The sequence below is a fragment of the Jaculus jaculus genome, chromosome X (assembly GCF_020740685.1).
Source record: "Jaculus jaculus isolate mJacJac1 chromosome X, mJacJac1.mat.Y.cur, whole genome shotgun sequence".
Taxonomy (NCBI): domain Eukaryota; kingdom Metazoa; phylum Chordata; class Mammalia; order Rodentia; family Dipodidae; genus Jaculus; species Jaculus jaculus.
The window spans coordinates 7,066,636-7,085,401 of NC_059125.1; the positions used below are offsets into that span (position 1 = coordinate 7,066,636).

At 40.3% G+C, this 18,766-nt stretch overlaps 1 pseudogene; it reads right to left on the minus strand.

Moving 5' to 3' along the window:
• Positions 1-8,751: 8,751 nt before the first annotated feature.
• Positions 8,752-8,850, minus strand: LOC123456863 (annotated as a pseudogene).
• Positions 8,851-18,766: the final 9,916 nt, after the last annotated feature.

Here is an 18,766-nt window from a genome sequence, read left to right on the forward strand (position 1 = left end):
TTGAATCCATCTTTAAGCTGTCATCAGCATGCTAGCCTCACATATTCAGCAGAGAATAGATGCTAAGGCACTTAGTCAGCTATGAGTAAGAGAAAATCTCTCCCTCATCTCTCTCTCTCTCTCTCTGGAGCTCTAAAGTACAAGATTTCCTGTATTGATCTCCATGGAATGGCCCTTACTTGAAGCAGCACAGAACTTACAATGTGATTAGTGGAGTCATTTGAGGAGATCTGGGAAAGACATCTCTCCTATTCTGAAACAACACCTTCACTGGGCACAATTGTGCCATAAGTACTGCAGTTTCTATGGAACATCTTTACAATGTAGATGAAACATCTTTTAAGTGGCAGGATATTATGTACTAACCATGCTGTTTTACTTAAGTGCCTGCTATATTAAAGTGCTGGGTCACCCATGCTTTAAGCCTGGTCATAAGTTTTCTCTTCTCTCTCCACACTATCTCTATAGGGGCTCAAAGGCATAAACAGGCTTTGAGAAATAAATGCAGCTTTGGTTATCATGCAATGGTATTTAAAGTCATGGTTTTGAATGAGCATGAACAGTACTGCTGAGGGGATATTGGGCAATAACCCAGAGACAAGTTTTGATTGTTACAACTTACTCTATTTAAGATCTTGAATGTATTCCAAAGGCTCATGTGTTAAAGGCTTGGTCCCCAGAGTGGTACTGTTGGTTAAGTGTTGGAATATGTCTAGTGTCAGCATTTGGGGCCATTTGAATTGTGCCCTTGAAATGCATCCTGGGATTTTCTTTTTGCTTCCTGGCTGTGAGGTGAGTGGTTATATTCCACCAAGTGTTCCTACAATGTTGTGTTGCCTCAGCACAGGCCCAGTGCAATGGAAAAACCTATCATGGACTGCAAAGGATCAAGGTGTTAGCTAAGATAAACTTTGGTTTGCATAAATTGATTTCCTCTGTGCTGGGTGTGTGTGTGGCTGAATTGGTAAAACACCTACATAGAAAGCCAGGCACAGTGGTTTGACTACAGTCCCAGCACTGGGAAATGGAGACAGGAGGATTCTTGGGGCTTGCTGGGTAACTAGTCTACCTAGATCCATGAGCTCCAGTTTCAGTGAGAAGCCCTGTCTCAAAAATGGAGACCGACTTAGGAGGATGCCCAAAGTCAACCTCTGGCCTCCACATACACACATAAACACACATACACCCCCCCCCACACACACTGGTTCTTTCATGGATTTAATGTAGTAAGAGAAAGCTGACACACAGCTGGAGGAGTTGCTATTGTGCTCTAGTAGGTAAAGGCTAGAGTTACTGCTCAGCATCCTATTGAGGCAGTTCAGGGGTGGCAGGGCCTTGAAACAGGAATGTCTTGGAGCTTATAGGGAAGAATCTAGATCATTTCACTTTGCTACAGGTCAGAAATGTCAGAAGTGTCTAGCCTTTTCTTATCTCTGCCCCTCTGGAGAAGTCATTTTACCCCTTTAGAAAAGGCCCTTCCTGAAGGATTAAGATTTCTGGGAATGGACTAGAAAGATGGCTTAGTGGATAAAGGTGCTTGCTTACAAAGCCTGCTGGCCTGGATTTGATTTTCAAGTATCCACATAAAGCCAGATGCAAAAGGTGGCACATACATCTGTAGTTTGTTTGCATTGGCAAGAGGCTCTGTTATGCCCATATTCTCTCTCACTAATAAAGAAAAAAGAATAAACAGACACACACACACACACACACACACACACACGTGCATGCACACGTGCATGCACACACGAGCAAGCTCTGGGAAGATTGCCCTTTACCAGAAATCTTGTCCTCAGACAACTGACTTTAGGACTGGATTGAATAGACCAGCTTCTCATGTAGGGGGCTCACTAAAAGACCTCAGCCTGAGTCCAGTGAGTAAGTAGAAGGTTTGTGTGACCACTGAGTTTCCCCATATCCTAACTCCTGAGTTATTGCCTATCCAAGAACCAAGATAAGGCTCTGATGCTCTAAAGACATCCCAAAATTCCCATATCACTATAAGGGAATCTCTTTTCAGTGAAGAATTATCTGTCCAAAAAGGTCAATCATACCTATTTTGAAAAATCCTGACTTATGCACATTTATTGTATCAGTGAAAATTTTCTGCTACAATATTATAGAAACCTCTAAAAGAGTGGGTTTGACAAGAAGACATTCATGGCTTTGTTTCTAGTAATAAGTCCAGAAGTAACTAGAAAGTGTCTAGCTTACCTCTCTCTCTCTGTGTAACAGTTTTTGCTTGTGGTGTGTGTGCATGAGGATGCCAGATGTTGATGTCGGTGGTTTCCTCAGTCACTCTCCCCTTTCTACTGAGAAAGGGTCTTTCACTTCAACCCATAGCTTACCAATTTGGCTAGTCTAGCTATCTAACTTGCCTCAGGAAGTCTCCTCTCCTGCTTGTATAACTGGTGGGCTACCATACCCACTTGGACATTTACAGGGGAGCTGGGGAATCTGAACGCCAGATGTCACATTTGTACAACAAACATCTTATCCACTGAGCCATCTCTCTAGCTTTCCATCTGTAACATTTGACTAAAGGAGCACAATGTTGTTGCTGATGCTCTAGAATAATGTCCAAGAATAATTAAATAATTAAAAAGGGCAAATGACAGCATATAGCAGAGCCTGTCCCCTTTGTCAGAAAAAAACTATTGTTTCCCCAGAATATGTGCTTGGAAGCATTCTATTGTATTTCCTTCCTATTAGACAAAATGGGGTTTCGTATTCAACTTAATAGCAAGGGATACTATGCAAGTTAAAGTCTTAGCCAGGAATCTTGTCCTTTTCAACAATATTGAGGCTCTATTTATCACAAGTGTGAGCCTGCACATATTTGATAGACAACTGGCAATGTCCTCATCACCTCCACACTTGGAAATTCATTTTAGAAAGTTAAATACTGTTCATTTCTTTGATTAGAGGGATAGATGAAAGCATTATGTGTGACTTGAGGGAATGCATTAACTTAAGAAATGATCAGATGAGCTGGGTTAACTATAGTGGATAACTGCAGAAGACCGTGAAGCTGACCTTCAAGTGTAGAATATGTCATGGTGTGGTAGTATGTGAACTGCCAAGTCACAGTGGTTTATAGCAACAAAGGTTAGCTCCCACAAATGTTACTATATGTGATTGGATATAGCAATGGCATATTGTTATATGTTATTGTCCACTCTGCTCCATACTGTGTCCATTCTGAAATTCAGGCTGAGGGAGAAGTCATTGGTGGCAACATGATCACTGATCACTAGACATGGTCATTGATAGGAATAAAAATTAGAGTAAATTACATGTTTTCTTTCAAAGCTTCTGTTTGGATGTGCTTTGTGCAATTGCCATCTACTTTTTGTTGGCTGATAGAAGCCTCTCTGATGCTCACCAGAATGAGAAATTATAGGTCTTCCATGGGGTGCAACATTGGAGAAAGGGAAACCAAATACAATTGAGTACAGTTAGGACTTATTCCATGTGCATAACACTCATTCTATTTCACAAAATTTCTCCTCTTTTAATGAAAATATCAGCCATGGGGCAAAGAAATTGTTTCAAAGTCACATTAAGGAAAAATGAAAACATAATATACCACTTGAATCATTCATTCAGCAGGTATTTACTGATTTCCTTCTAATGTGAGTTTTAAGTGATCCTTTGGCTAGAGGAAGACTTGGTTAAACCAAATTTAAATATGGTGTTAATCATTGTATTAATGAAATGCGTTAGTAGAAAGAGAGAACTGAACTGAGACTCTGGAAAATATGTGCAAGTGAGGTGACACTTGAAAAGGGAGAAGAAAGAAGGGAAACAGCCAACTATAGTTAACAATGAAACAGTAAAGCTTCTTCATTATGATTAGGGAAGAAAAGACTACTTCTAGCTAAGATAATTTCTACTCAACATTGTAGAATGCAATGAGATAAAATAAAGAAATCAAAAGTGTGAAACAACACTTTTGTGTATATCACAATCATTGTAGACATTATGATTGCATAGATAATAAAAAATATCTATAATAATACAGCACATAAGTAAATACAGAAAAATGTCTATGTATGAAATCAGCATATAAAGGAAATTGAATTGCTATGTACCAGCATCAAAACTCTTAGAAAATAAAATTTATTAAAGTATTTTCACAAATGACAGAATAAAAACATTAGGTACCTAGGAATAAATCTACTCAGAAATGTTCAAGAACTACATAGGAACAAATATAGAAAATCATTTTTACAGAATTTGTAACATTAAAGAAGACTAAATAAACAAATGGGTCTATTTTGTTTAAGTGGTGGCAGATTCAAAATTATACTGTCATTTTTTTCTCAAGTTGATTACAGAGATTCAATGCAATCCCAGTAAAACTTCAACCATATTTTGTTCTTAGAATTGGCCAAACTAACTACAAATTTATAAGAACCTAAAGAACCAAGAGTACACAAACACTCTTGAAAGTGATTGTGGGAAGGTCAGATTTGTAACCCATCCAGTGGTCAATAGTGGCCAAGTGAGGCAAGCATAGATACATGTCCCAGACATGTGGCATTCCTGTATCTGTCAGCAGTCACAGTAAGGTCACTGCAGTAAGACATAAAAAAGAAATTGGCTGAAACGAAAGGGGCAATTTAAGTGAGGAGAAGGGGCACACTATTCTTAAGACGTTTAGCTCTTAAAAGAAGGAAAGGCATTGGGAAGGATGGATGGAAGCCATTTTGTCTTTTATGGGTTGGCATCATTTTAACCCATTGCTTCATAACGATAAAGAGAGTGCATGGAGGAAACTACTGATGGAAAAATAAAGAAGCGGGTCTGTTTGCACAACTTCCTGTCATGGAGAGACCTTTCTGGAGCCCACTTACTGGCAAGGTGCCACACAGCCTGTGAACATGGTGCTTGTGTTGGGGTGGTTGTAGGTCACGATAATGAAGGCACAGATGATTCAAGCCTTTTGAGTGCTGAGAGTTTTGCCAGCATTGTGCCTCTGTAGTCTCAGGGTGGCCTCGGACTCAGCGATTCTCCTACCTCTGCTTCCCGAGTGCTGGGATTAAAGGCGTGCGCCACCACACCAGACTTACTCAATTTTTTTTTTTTTTTTTTACAAAGGTTGTAGTCTTATATCCCCTCTCCCCAGTCCCACTTTCCCTGAGGAATGTCCTCAGTGGGACTGTCAGTCTTCCATGTTGGGCAATTTAAGGTCTCAGGCAGTGGGTGGGGGGCTGTGCCTCAGGATATTTCTACCCACACTCTTACCTCTTCCCACCCCCTCTTCTGAAATGGTCCCTGAGCTTTGGCAGGTCTATAAACAATCTGGGTTAGTGTTGAATTCTCTGTAGCTTCTGCGTTTCTGATTAGATGTGTTTTGATTGACCACAGTGTCTGTCGCTGTTCTTCTGGCTGTAAGAACAGTATTCATGTGGCCACTTCTTCTACAATGTCTCCTGGGTGGGCCCCGGCAGATGGGGTAGAAGTGGCCAGTCTTGTGATGGGCATTCCGCTCTCTTGTTGTATTGATGGATCTTGGATCTTCTAAGATTTCCCTGCCATCTGTAAAATAAAACAGATTCTCCAACCAAGAATGAGAGCAGCTTGGATTAAAGGGAGTATGCATAGTTATTTGAGGAACTTTTCAGTGTGCAAACCCACTCTTCTTATTCCAAGAGCAGTGGGGGGTTCTCTCTGGAATTATTGAGTTTCCTGGCCACAGGATTCTGACTTGGTTTGCAGTACCAGATAGGAGTTCTCCCCAACTTGGTGGGCCTCATGTCCAATCTTTTGAAGGTTAGGTGTAGGAGCGCATGGCTGTGATATCAAAACTTGGGAGGTGGAGGCAGAACATCTTCATCTACATAGTGAGTTTGAGGCCAGCCTCTTTTTTGCAATACTGAGAATTGCTTCAGGGTCTCACACATGTTGGGCCAATGCTGTACCAGTAAATTCTATGCTCTGTCTGGCCTCTTAATATTATAGTGAAATCGCTACACATTTTGTGGAGACTGTAAGATGTGTCTTTTCTATAACTTTTATTGAGAATTTTCATACATACATGTAATGTATTTGGATCCTTTCCCATCACTTTCTCTTGTTCCCTCTGTCCCCATCCCTCTTTTACTAAACTCCTAGATCTGTCTTTTTATTTGTTCATTTATTTTTTGATATATGGTCACCTTATGTAGTACTGGCCTAGCATGGTTCTTGCTATCTAGCCCAGGCCTGCCTCAAACTCATAGCAATACTCCTGCCCCAGTCTTCCAAGAGCTGGGATTACAGGTATGTGCCACCATGCTCAAAAAAGTCTCCCGCAGCTCAGGCTGCCAAGGATGGTCTTCCAGCTCCACTATTTACTGACTATGAGATCTTAGGCAAGTCGCATTGATTTGTTCCATTGAAATATCATAATAGGACCTCCTTACTAGGTTCTGGTAAGAATAGATGTAATACTAAGAAGGGTAGCCAGGCATGTTAGTTAGGGGCAAGGAGCTGAAGTGAGATGATCACTTGGGACCAAGAGTTTTAGACCAGTCTGGGCAGCATAGTAAGACAAACGAAATGAATAATGACTGACATCTAGTAAGTCTTACCCTTATATTGATCCTTATTATTTATTAAGCACTAGTTCTTGAGTCCTGACTTACGTATCAATGCCTTCAAAACTGTGACACTCAGAAAATGCCAGTCTGACTCTTCTTGTTTCTGATCTCAATTTCTGTTTTAAAAAATATTTCTATTTTATTTATTTGTGAGGAGAGAGAGAGAGAGAATAAGTTCATCAGAGCCTCTTGTCACTGCAAACACAAACCCCAGATATAGGAGTCACTTTGTGCATCTGGCTTTACATGGGCACTGGGAACTGAACCTGGGCCAGCAGGCTTTGCAAGTAAGTGTCTTTAAGCACTGGGTCATCTTTCTAGCCCTGATCTTAGTTTCTGAATGAATGTTCCAAGATCTTTCCCCAAAGAGTGATACATTGCTTTCTCCATCACCCCTCTTATTAGTCATCCATTCTTCCCTCCTATTTTGTTGACAGCATAGAGCAGCAAGTGAAAATTTTATCATTTATTTACTGCACAGCAACCCCCTACTCTAACACCACCACTCATTCTCTCTCTTACTGTGTCAGAAGAAATGAGCCGCCTTTTCCTCCAGTGCAATCCCATGTTGACATGCTGGACCCCATGCATTTCCATTTTCTCAGACTACTAACCCACTATTTGCCTCTGTTGTGTAGCTATCCATGCACATTGAAACTGTCCCTCCTAGAGGAAGGAAGACCCTCCCAACATTCCTACCCCAGGTTATATAAACAGTAAACAATGGCTGCTGGGAAAGAAGACTCTCCAGTGTAGCTGCCTGAAAGCTGGACAGGAAACTTCAGTCATGCAACTTACGTGAGTCATCACCCAAGCTGAAGTGGCACTTTTTGGTGATGCAGCCACCTTTGAGCACCCCATACTCCTGTAAGGAATCCCTCACCATGCTGCAAGCAGCTCCAGTAAACTCATTGGTTCACTACACTGGACTTGGGTGGAATTGTTTGTTTTCTCTGTTATCAGTGCCTGTCTGGAGGGAGATACTATCTCTAACCAGACTAATTTCCTGTACTTTATGTTGACTGTATTATATCCTTGACTGTGTAAGAAAAAAAATCCAAAGGTTTCCTGTTCATTATTGATAAAAGAACTAAGATTCTTCACATTAAACCTCTTTATTAGTTTGAAATGTTTTATTGACAATTTGATTAAATATATAGCCTATTGCTATTTCTTACACACTTCTGATCTTATCTTAATTGTCTCCATCTCCTTTGGTTTTTGCCTTCTTTCAATCAGATCCCAAACATAGAAAAAATTAAATGAATCTTTCTGATTTTTTTGACACTAAAATCACCTTTGAAAGTTTCAGAGAGCTCCTGGAAAAGTTACAAAGGTTTGTTATCTCTCCCTCTTATCCTTCTCTCCCTTTCATTTTTTTTTTTTTTTGTTTTTGTTTTTGTTTTTTGAGGTAGGGTCTCACTTTAGCTCAGGCTGACCTGGAATTCACTATGTAGTCTTAGGGTGGCCTGGAACTCACGGCGATCCTCCTACCTCTGCCTCCTGAGTGCTGGGATTAAAGGCATGTGCCACCACGCCTGGCTCGCTACCTCTCTTTCTTTCTTTTCTGTTTCTTTTTCTTTTTCTGTTTCTGTTTCTTTTTCTTTTTCTTTTTTCTGATACAAGGTCTTTTTGCATAACCCAGACTGGCTTCAAACTCACAGATATCCTCCTGCCTGCATCACCCTACCTAGGGCTCTGATTACAGATGTGTGCCACCACTTGTGGCTTTATATATATTTTTTTATTATTTTATTTTATTTTATATTTTCCAGGTAGGATCTCACTCTAGATCAGGCTGACCTGGAATTCACTATGTAGTCTCAGGGTGGCCTTGAACTCATGGTGATCCTTCTATCTCTGCCTTCCAAGTGCTGGGATTAAAGGCATGGGCCACGACGCCCAGCTTCTTTTTTTTTTTTTTTAATTTATTTATTTATTTTATTTTGAGAGCAACAGACACAGAGAGAAAGACAGATAGAGGGAGAGAGAGAGAATGGGCGCGCCAGAGCTTCCAGCCTCTGCAAACGAACTCCAGACGCGTGCGCCCCCTTGTGCATCTGGCTAACGTGGGACCTGGGGAACCGAGCCTCGAACCGGGGTCCTTAGGCTTCACAGGCAAGTGCTTAACCGCTAAGCCATCTCTCCAGCCCCCCCTTTTTTTTTTAATATGGAATGCTTCAAGAGTTTGCGTGTCATCCTTGCACAGGGGCTATGCTCATCTTCTCTGTATTGTTCCAACTTTAGTATATGGCTGCATTCCTTATTTTTATTTTTATTTTTTTTTTTGAGAGAGAGAGAGAGAGAGAGAGAGAAGAGAGGATGGGCATGACAGGGCCCTTTGCCACTACTAATGAACTCCAGATGCATGTGCCACTTTGTGCATCTGGCTTTATATGGGTATTGGGAAATCAAACCTGGGCTGGAAAGATTTGCAAGAAAGCAACTTTAACTGCTGTGTTGTCTCCCCAGCACACCCATGGAGTTTTATAGAAATACACATATCCAGATGTACTGAAACTCTTTAGGTTGATATTCTCAGTATATAATTAGTGTAGGTTTGAAATATCATTGGTATCTTATACTTGTTATGTATCAGCATTATAATAAGCTTTTCCCATTAAAAAAGTATGTTGGTTTGTTTTTGTGCTCATCTATTTTTATACAGCAAATGTAAATTCACTAACTTTGTGAAGATAGGCATAATGATTGATGTCAAAGATATTTTGCATACATCTTTAGAATTACAGTATTAATTTTGCTTTTCATGTTCCAGAAAGTCTAATTTCCTTGCCAGTTACTTGCATTGCTCTTATCCTGAACTCTCATCAGGTCCTTCACATGGAAATTTTTTTAGCAAAAGTTAATTTTTCAGTGAAATTCCTTGTGCTCTACAGAAAGTCTTTGTTTTACTCTAATTCTCTGCTGTAATCTGTAGTTCATGTTTGGGACTACAGATGTGTGCAACCACTTCTGGCTTCATTCTTTTTTGAGAGGTAGAGAGAGGAAAAGATCGGAGAGGAGAGGAGAGGAGAGGAGAGGAGAGGAGAGGAGAGGAGAGGAGAGGAGAAGAAAGGAGAGGAGAGGAGAGAATGGGCATGCCAGGGCCTCTTGCCACTACAAACGAACTCCAGATGCACCCGCCACTTTGTGCATCTGGCCTCCTGGACTCCCCAGACTGTCACAGATCATTTAAATTATTGACTTTGGCAAAATAAAAATTCTTGAACACAGTTTTCTGATGGCAGTACCTTCACAACTTTGAGATAGTAACAGTAAAGTGAATTGGAATTTTTCAGTACTTTGTTTAGCCAAGATGCAAATGGTTTCATGCAACCACTGACCCAAGATCCATCAGAATAAAATCTAACTACAAAAGAGCCAATGAACTGGCAAGAGAAATTTAGTGTGGTTTCTTGTTTGGAATACAGTTGAAAGTATTTAGAATAAAGTGATTAAAACCAATTTTCTGGGTAACATATCCTTCCTCCTCTCCTCTTTTTGGAGACAATCTCACCCATGTGTAGGAGGGGTTGCTATGTTCTTCAGTGGTGTGTGAAAGTACGAAGGGAATTAGTTGGGATGAAGGGGTTTAGAAGGAGATACAGGGGGATTAGAGAAGGTAATGGTTGGTGAATGTGATCAACATACGTTATAGACATGTATGAAATTGTCAAAAATAAAATATAGGCAAAGCAAAATATAAAGAAAATCTAAGCCTATTTTATTTTTATGAGAGAGAGAGAGAAAATTGGCACACTATGGCCTCCAGCCACTGCAATCGAACTCCAGTTGTGTATGCCACCTTAACTAATCTAATGTAGAAAACTTCTCACAAACAAGACCAAAGATTTGTTTCTATGGTGATTCTAAATCCTGTCAAGATGACAATTAGAGATTAACCATCACAGACACACACACACACACACACACACACACACACACACACTCAAAAACCAAAACCAAAAGCATGAAAGTGTAGCAAAGGGATTAGTTGGGAGAAAGAAGGGACTTAGCAGGAGTTGGAGGGGTAAAAGAGAGGGTAGTGAGGATGGATGCATGTGATCTCCCTACCTTATATACAAGTGTGAAGCTGTCAAAAATAAAATAAAAACTAAAGGTAAAAATATGATACATGCCTAATTAAAAACACACACACACACAGCTGGGTATGGTGGCGCATGCATTTAATCCCATCATTCAGGAAGCTGAGCTAGGAGGACTGCTGACAGCTGGAGGCCAGCCTAAAACTACATAGTGAATTCAAGGTCATCTTGGGCTAGAGTGAGACCCTACCTTAAAAAATCAACACACACACACGGCACGCAAACAAACAAAAGCCTCAGCTTTGTAGCCCAGCCTGGCCTCAAACTCTGGCTCCTTCTGCCTCTACCTCCCTAGAGCTGGGATTATAGGAATGTGACACTACACTGAGCAAGACTTTCTGTTTCTACTTAAGCTATCTGTAACCCACATATCACAACATCTTGACAAGAATAGAATTTACATGCCATATAAATCACCTATTTAAGGCTTATAATTCAATGATTTTTAGTATATTCAGAGTGAATACCATCATACTGTAGCCACATGTTTAGAACATTTTTTTAGGCAGGTTCTCACTCTAGCTCAGGCTGACCTGGAATTCACTATGTAGTCTCATGGTGGCCTCAAACTCACAGTGATCCTCCTACCTCTGCCTCCCATGTGCTAGGATTAAAGACGTGCGACACCACACCTGGCCCAATTTTGGAACATTTAAAAAATTAACTTATTTATTTAGATGTATGTGCATGGAAGTCCCAGGGCTTCTTGCCATTACAAATGAATGCTAGATAGTTTTGTTACTTTTTACATCTGGCTTATGTAAGTGGCTTGGGAATTGAAGCTGGCAGGCTTTGCAATCTTTTCACCCCAAATTTTAGAACATTTTTATTCCTTGCAAAAGAATCACTGGAAGTTTCTGTGTCTCTGGATCTCTGGTTCGGCAGGAGTTGAGTGCTGTCTGTGTCTGTCTCCTTCACCCTTGTGCTGATACCAGGTTCACCAAGAAAGCAGCACTCTTGCTTATTTCCCCAATTACTCTTAGTTTCGGCGGGGGCCCTTTTGAGGTGTGATGGGCTGGTTCTCTCCTTAGGATCTGTGTCCATCTGAAAAAAGAAAAGCTAATTCTCTAATGGAGAGTAAAGTTGGCACCAGATAAATGGGATAATCATTATTAGTTTAGAGAGGATTTAATAGGTGTAGGCCCTCTTGTGGCCCTCTATTGGTGGGAGCTTGATATTGAAGAGTGGGCTCATTTTTGGATATGGTTCTGACTCGTTTCCCTGTTACAGGTATCTGTTAGCCAATTCAAGATCAGGTTGTTTCCCACCATGGCTGTGTGACACTGTTGCACTTGTGTGGGCATCACGTCAGGTTGTTTGCTGCCGAGAAGCTTAGACCTCGAGTTGTTCAGACAGATGTTGGCTATTTTTCCCCAGTTGCTCATGTAACACCTCTGGCACTAGACAAACTAACTGTCTGGGGATTGACTCTCTTCCACTTTCCAGCCAGGTTGCTCCCAACAGCATATGGTATCTTCAGCAGTAGGGTCTTAGGGGGTGGAAAGATTACAGCCATAAGTAAGGTCATTATGCACAGAGACATTGCTTCCCCCCCATAACTGAAGGCCACCCCCACAATGCAACACTCACAATCCACAGGGGGTGATGACAGGGAGAAGGCTAATGATGGTACCATCATGGCTGTGTACACACTATATATGTAACTAATAATAATAAAAAAGAACTACTGGAATTATTAGTGATCACTTTCACTCACCCCATTGCCTTCAGTAATTCTGATTCTGGACATCACATGAAATGGAGTCATAAAACATGTGGCCCTTTATGACTTTCAATGGGCTTTTATGACTTCTTTCAATTAGCATCATATTTTTAAAGTTCATGCATGTTGTAGATGTCACCATATTTTACTCATTTTAATTGCTAAGTCATACTTAATCATACTGATTTGCCCCACTTCACTCTTTTCTCAAGTGGTAGACATTTTTGCACCCATAATATTTAACGTTATACCCAATTCTTACTCTTTCCTCCTACAGTACTGGCTCACTGAAGTCCCAAATCCTTATTTTCCCTGTCAATACAGTGATTTGCATAGTTTCATTAAGAATCTGTCCTTCTTTTATGAGAATGTGGCTGGAAGAAACAGTTGCATGACCAAAATCTTGTCTGAGCTGTTATATCTGAGCATTATTCTCATTGAATCACATATAGTCAGACACTTATATGGAAATCAGATTGACATTACTTCTGGAGCTAATGTCTACAAAGTCCTGGAGAATTCACATGATCCTTAGAGAGACCTTAGTAGTCCAGAAAGCTGGGTACATTTGGGGGTCCTTCAGAATGTATAACACATTTCACAGTGTTTTCTAAGTTTGGCTTCCTAGCCTCTGAATATCAAATAATAAATAGTGGCTTTAAAATTGAGTTGCCTTATGTAAACTTCCAGCAAAGCTAAATTAAGATGTTCAAGGTGGCAAAAAATATTTGCTATATTTTAGGTAAATAGGACAAATATAATGAAGCCAGCCTTATTTTGTGATCATAAATAATTATCTTCATTATTCTCTGAGATAGGGGGAGAGTAAAAATAACTAGATATAAGACTTTGGGATGGGGAAAAATTACTGACTATATTCTCATTGAGATGTTGGAGCCTCTCAGGATCATCATTCCACAGAGGCATGCCTTTGATTTGACTGGGCATGACTCTGAAGAGACAGATTAACTGGTAGCACACTGATGACATCCCATGTTTCTTGCCTAAAGAAATACAAGTCAGATTGTTTGTCTGGAAAAATACAGTTCATTATTGCCCAACTAGACTGGTGTTTTAAAATTAATTTCTATATTATTGTAAATACACTTATGGTTTTACATTCCTTCCTTTTTTTCTTTTATTCTTTCCTTTTCACATGTATGGTGTATGTACATGTATGTGTAGATATGGCATGTAGAAGTAATAGGGGAATAGTATGTGCCCCCTGTGGTGGTTTGATTCAGGTGCCCCATAAACTTAGGTGTTCTGAGTGCTAGGTTCCTAGCTGATGGATATTTGGGAATAATGCCTCCTGGAGGCAATGCATTTCTAGGGGCAGACTTATGGGTATCATAGCCAGTTTCTCCCTGCCAGTGTTTGGCACACTCTTCTGTTGCTGTTGTCCACTTGATGCTAGCAAGGAGGTGATGCCCACCCTCTGCTCATGCCATTGTTTTCCCCTGCCATCATGTAGCTTTCCCTTGAGTCTGTAAGCCAAACCAAACCTTTTTTCCCACAAGCTGCTCTTGGTCAGGTGATTTCTGCCAGTAATGGGAATCTGATTGCAACAGTAAAGTTGGCACCAGAAGTGGGGTCATTACTGCTTGAAACCTGACTGTGTGGCTTTGGCTTTTGGTAGCTAATTTTCAATTGGAATGTGGATGAACTTAAAATCTTGACTTTAGAGATGCTTTGCAGTGCTCTAAGTACAACTTGATGGACTATTCTGGTCAGAGCTAAAAGACCTGAATGCAGTAAGAACTATGGACTGAGATGTTTGGTTTGTGAGCGTGAGGAAGACTTTTGTCTGAACTGGGCTAGAATCAGTTTGTGTGAGAGGTTTGCTGTTATACGCATGTCCTGAGAACTTGTGCAGGGTTGCATTGCATAGAAATGGACTGGTGTGAACAGAGGGATATGGAACAGAAAAAAATGAAATCTTTGGGTAAAACTACTGGCCGTTCATCTGCAATTGAGAGATTACAGCCATTTAGATTGGGATAGCTGACCTGAATTGGGGCAACAGGAAGAACGTAGACTGTTTTGAAGAGGCGTAAATGTTCAAGGAGTGTCCTGTTCTTTAAGGTCATTTTACTCCCCCTGGATTAACAAATTGGCATCCTACCTGGCATTATGAAGTATAAGAAATGCAGGAAAGAGAGGATCCTTGAATTTGCAGCAAAGTCTTGTGTTTTGGAAATGGACAATGTGTGGACAGTGTGAAGCAGGGTTGCCTGTATGGAGACCTGATGGAGCCATGTGGATGGACTGTGGGTTGCAGTGGAGACCCAGTGGAGGTGTCAGAGACCATGAGATGGCTTCCAAGGAGAGCTGCCAGCTTTGAATGAAGTTTTCCAGGATGGTGAGTAGCCTAGCTGTAAGGGTGGAATTGGAACTCAGATACTTGTTGCTGTTTAGAATTATTGGACTTGGAGATTTATCACTGACTAGAGTTACTGGACTTGGAACTACAGAGTTTGATGTTTGTCCTGGTTGTTTTAAATCTTGTATTGGTTGAATATTTCTTTGCTATACCCAATGCCATGTTTTTCAGTGTTGATGTTTATTCTGTGGCATTATGGTTTTTGCGGGAAGTTTTTTGGTACTATGGTGCAGTTACAAGACTTTGGATTATAGGAATGTTTGAATATCTTTGAGAGTGATAAAAACTATGGGGACTTTTAAAGTTGGATGAATGCATTGCATTTTATATCATGTATGGTTACCAGTTTATGAGGGTCAAGGGAAGATGTGGTGGTTTGATTCAGGTATCCCCCATAAACTTAAGTATTCTGAATGCTAGCTTCCCAGCTGATGGAGATTTGGGAATTAATGCCTCCTGGAAGCAGTATATTCTTGGGGGCAAGCTTATGGGTGTTATAGCCAGTTTCCCCTTGCCATTGTTTGGCACACTCCCCTGTTGCTATTGTCCACCTTATGTTGGCCAGGGGGTGATCATACCATAGTTTTCCCTTGCCATCATGGAGCTTTCCCTCAAGTCTGTAAGCCAAAATAAACTTTTTTTTTTTTTAATCCTACAAGCCACTCTTGCTCAGGTGATTTCTGCCAGCAATGCGAACCTGACTGCAACATCCCTCTTCATCAGTCTTATACACCTTTACTTGAGATGGAGACTCTCACTGATTGTGGAGCTTGCTATTTTCACTAGCTCTTGCAATTCTCCAGCCTATACTCTCCATAAGAATATAAGTAATTGATGTGCATAGCCACAGTCAGCTCTTTATGTGGGTGCAAGGAAATCAGACTCAGGTGATCTCAGGCTCCTTTGGGCCTTCATGGTTGAACAGAAAGCAATCATAACCACTGAACCATATCTCCAGCTCCACATTTATGGTTCTTTGTTTTCTCCTGTGAACTCAGGTGACATCTTTCTCAGTTTCCTATTTATTTGTGAGTTCAAGAAAATATGTGTCGTATGTTCCTTTTATATCTGTATGAGAATCATGATTTTGCCTTTTGCGAACATTATCTTGTAACCTCCCTTAATAAGATATATTTCTTTATACCCCCTATCTGTAAAGCAGCAGTCTGAACTGCAGATGGAGCTAACTACTAAATGAGAGGTAAAGAAGAGTATGGAACAAGGGATGAGCTGGAGTGGCTCTTGGTGCTGATGGCATTCAATTCTCCCTTGAGTACTACTAAGAAGAGGATAAAGGCAGAAGATGCAGTAAAGGGGTGAAAGAACCATGAAATAGTTTGTGGTTGGTGAAATATCTTGTGATAGGAAAAAGGAACTAGAAGGTACACCAATGGAAAGACTGCTAGGCAATCTGAATTCTAGACCCAGCTCTGCCACCTCCTAGCTGTATAACCTACACTAACTTGCCAAACCCCTCTAGTTTACTCAAATGATCTTGTCTACAAGAGCTATTGTGAAGATTAAAAGTAAATTGACCTATTCTGAAGGTGATCAGTACAGTGGGCAATATAGAGTATCACAAGGAAGGAAAGGAAATAAATATCTCACCCATCACAAGGGTTACAACAGCATTCTAACAAAAGAAAAGTCCAAGCTGATCTTACAAAGCTGGACATGTCATGGGGGCATTCAGAAATGAAGATGATAAGACCCAAAGCATCCTGTCTTTTTATGTTAGGTGTGGTGAGAAAAGTACATAGCTGTGGAGAGACATGAGACATGATTGAACAGAAAGGGTATGACCTAAGGCTAATGAATTGGTGGGAAACTTAACAAGGCTTGTTTGTTCAGATCCCTGTTAGCCTCTCCGTGTAGCATTTCTTCTGCCCTGAGAACAGAGCAGGACCACTCTGGAATGAAGGTCCTATGATCTACTTTAGAAGAAGAAGATCAGAAGGTAAACTTTATGAGTTTTATAGCTCATGTTGAGGGAGAGGAATTCTAGTTTTTAGGACATGCATACCTTGGGGGAGATTAAAGAGAGATGGGGAGTTAAGGAGAAGGTTAGAGAGACTTTGTTTCGAAGGATCTCCCGATGCCCTTCAGTTCAAAGTAGTCAGCGTGCCATACTTTGGAGTATCGTGTTCTGCTCCTTGAGAATATGTGCCAACTGTTGCTTCTCCTCCTCCACTATTCTTCCTTCTTCACCTGTCTGCTTCCTCCTCTTCTTCCTCCTCCTTTTCTCATTCACCCAATCTATCTGTCTCTTCCTCTTTCCTTTTCTTCTTCTTCTTCCTCCTCCTTATCCCTGGGGCCATCTTTGCCTTCTTCCTTTTCCTTTTTACTTCTCTTCCTTTATCATTTCTCTGTCTTCCTTCTTTCTTCTTTCCTCCTCATCTTCTTCTGACTCGATTCTTATTACATACATTTTATTTGTTTGAGTTTAGGATCTTATGTAACATACATTGTTAAATGCCTCAAACATTTTCATATAGGTGCTCCGGATAATGTACAGAGATCAGGCACTCCAGAGAGTTCTGATGTAATTAATTTTCAGACTATGCTAAAGACTATGAGACAATTAAAAAACATCCTTTCACACATGAGTATATGCATAATTATCTTCAGCTGCAAGCATTTCCTTTCACCTCAGGCTTTAATAGGAGTTGCAAACAAAATGTAGAAATAAAATCCTGAGAGATAGAATAGGAACTCTTGAAAAGTAAATAGATGGTTTACTTCATAAAGGTAAGGGGAAGGACAGAGCATGGAATGGGACTGAATACATGTACATCTAAATAATGGGCTCCACATCGACAAATATTTATTGATCACATCCTTGAAGTAGGAAAGCAATCTGAAAGCTGACACTTTGGTTCCAAAGTTATTAGTCCCTACAAATGGGCTCTTCATATTGTGATGCCACAACTGGCAGAATTACCATCATGTGGGAGCTGATTAGAAATGCAGTGACTGCATCTCAGGTCTGCTGACCCAGAGTCTGCATTTTAACAAGATGTTCAGGTGACTCATATGTACTATAAAGGTAGAGAAGCAGTGATATGGAACATAGGCCAACATACATAAATCAGTCTGGCAACAATTAAGTATGAATCATGTGATGCTATTGATGAATAGTTCCCAGCTGATGGATGGCAGGGCAGCCACATTAAAATTACATGAGCTTTTTGCAATGCAGACCCAGCACCAGAGACTCTGAATTTCAAGTGAAACCTAGGGAAAAAAATGCTTTTAAAGGAGCATCTTATAGTTCATAACCAGATCTGGAAGCAAGGTATGAGAAGTGGGAACTCTAGAAAAGTACAGACTAGGTCTTGAACTGAGCCTTGGAAAAAAGGGCTCAACATTTTGAAAATGAAGTGTGTGCATGTATGTGTAAATAAGAGCATAAGATGGTGTCATTATAAGTTCCTTCCAGAAAGTAAGAAACCAAAGGAAATATTGTTCCCTGGGAAGTTTGGCAGGATTTTAAAACAATAACATTTCTCTGTTGGAAACAATGGTGATATGATGCTTTTCATAATGTCTTGGGTGGAAGCAATGGCACATTTGATTCATGCTTAGAGACAATTGAAATGGACAGAACATTTTTTTTTCTCAGTTCCTACTTGGGAATAATATATGTAGTCTTTCTTTACATATGAAACCAATTTTAAACTCTTGCTCTATGTTGGGTAGAAATAATCTAAGCTTGGATTTAAAAATGTTTTATGTATTATTTATTATATATATATATATAGAGAGAGAGAGAGATGTAGAAAGAGAGAGAGAGAATATTAATGAATGAATGAATGAGCACACCAGGGCTTTAGGCCACTGCAAATTAACCCCAGATGTATGTGCCGCCTTGTGCATCTGTCTTTATGTGGGTACTGGGGAACTGAACCTAAATCTTTAGGCTGTGAAAGCAAGCACCTTAACCACCAAGCCTCTAAGCTTGAATTTA